Genomic DNA, 1,426 nt, shown 5'->3' with positions numbered 1-1,426 from the left:
CGAGATTGCACCACTGAACTCCAGCCTGGGTATAGAAGAAGATTCAGCCTCAAATAAATAAATAAATAAATAAATAAATAAATAAATAAAGATATCTAAGTGAGATCATATGGTGCATAACCTTTTGAGATCGGTTTTTTTCACTGAGCTTAATTCTCTGGAGAGCCATCTTGCCGTCACAGGTATTAATAGTTTGCTCCTTTTCATTGCAGAATAGTATTTCATAGTAGAGACGCACCAGTTTATTCAACTCATTCATTAAAGTACATTTGGGTTGTTTTCCAAGTTTTCGCTATTATCAGTAAAGTTGCTATGATTATTTGTATGTAAATTTTTGTCTGAATACAAGTTTTCATTTCTCTGGGACAAATGCCCAAGAGGGCAAATGCTGGGTTATATGGTCAGCACGTGTCTAATTTTTGGAAGAAACTGCTGAACTGTTTTCCAGAGCATCTGTGTATCAGCAGTGTTTTGTATGAGCAATACAAGTTTTCTATACCCTTGCCATCATTTACTGTTATCACTATTTTTTATTTTAGCCACTTTCATGTGGGTATTTAGTGATTTTAATTTGCATTTTCCTTATGGATAATGATGCTGAACATATTTTTGTGTACTTGCCATTCAGATATCACCACTGGTGAAATAGCTATTCATGTCTTTTGCCCATTTCCTAAATGGATTTTTTTTTTTTTTTTTTTTTTTTACTGTTGAGTTTTAATACTTCCTCATATTATTCTAGGTATTAAATCCTTTGTAGGATAAGTGGTTTGAAAATATTTTCTCCCAGTACATAGCTTGTCTTGTCATCCTCTTCATAAGGCCTTTTGCAGTGCAAAAGTTTTAAATTTCATTGAGGTCCAATTGATCAATTTTTCCTTTTGTGCATTGTGTTTTCTGTGTCAAGTCTAAGAACTCTTTTTCTAGCCCTGGGTCCTGAAGATTTTCTCCTAAGTATTATTTTTTTAAAGTTTTATAGTTTTACATGTTACATTATGAGTCCAAAATCCATTTTTGAGTTAACTTTTGTATAATGTATGACAGTTAGGGTGTGATCGATTTTTTTGTCTATGGACAAATTTTTTTTCTGACACTATTTGTTGAAAAGGCAATTGAACATTAAAGTTCTAGAAGCACTGGCTTAAATTACAGAGGTATTTTGTTTTTTAAACTCACTTAACAGGAAGTCCAGAAAAGGCAACTCCAACTTGGCTTACTCTCCAGTTCTAAGAGGTCTCTGTCTGCGTCTTTGAGATTCTCTGGCCTTCGCCTTGGGGTTTCCGGTGGCTGCCATTGCTCCAGCATCACCAGCCTGTGTCCAAAACAGAGGAAAGGAAGGAGAGCTGGGAGATTTTTCTCCTGTGTGGCTTGGGAAATCTTCCCAGAAGGCTCTTGTAAATGTCCCTTAGGTCCCATTAGCTATTCA

The 1,426-nt window shown here is 35.3% G+C and overlaps 1 long non-coding RNA gene across 1 annotated transcript in view; it reads right to left on the bottom strand.

Moving 5' to 3' along the window:
• LOC105550483 overlaps positions 1–1,426 on the bottom strand; it is a 14,475-nt gene that overhangs the window by 7,298 nt on the left and 5,751 nt on the right. Inside the window, exon 2 of the long non-coding RNA XR_001007733.1 lies at positions 1,177–1,312. This is a non-coding gene — a long non-coding RNA (uncharacterized LOC105550483). The remainder of the gene's footprint in view (positions 1–1,176; positions 1,313–1,426) is intronic.

Source organism: Mandrillus leucophaeus, unplaced genomic scaffold (genome assembly GCF_000951045.1).
Source record: "Mandrillus leucophaeus isolate KB7577 unplaced genomic scaffold, Mleu.le_1.0 Scaffold489, whole genome shotgun sequence".
NCBI lineage: Eukaryota > Metazoa > Chordata > Mammalia > Primates > Cercopithecidae > Mandrillus > Mandrillus leucophaeus.
Note: the sequence above shows the minus strand (reverse complement) of the source record. Positions and strands in the feature narration are given on the sequence as shown.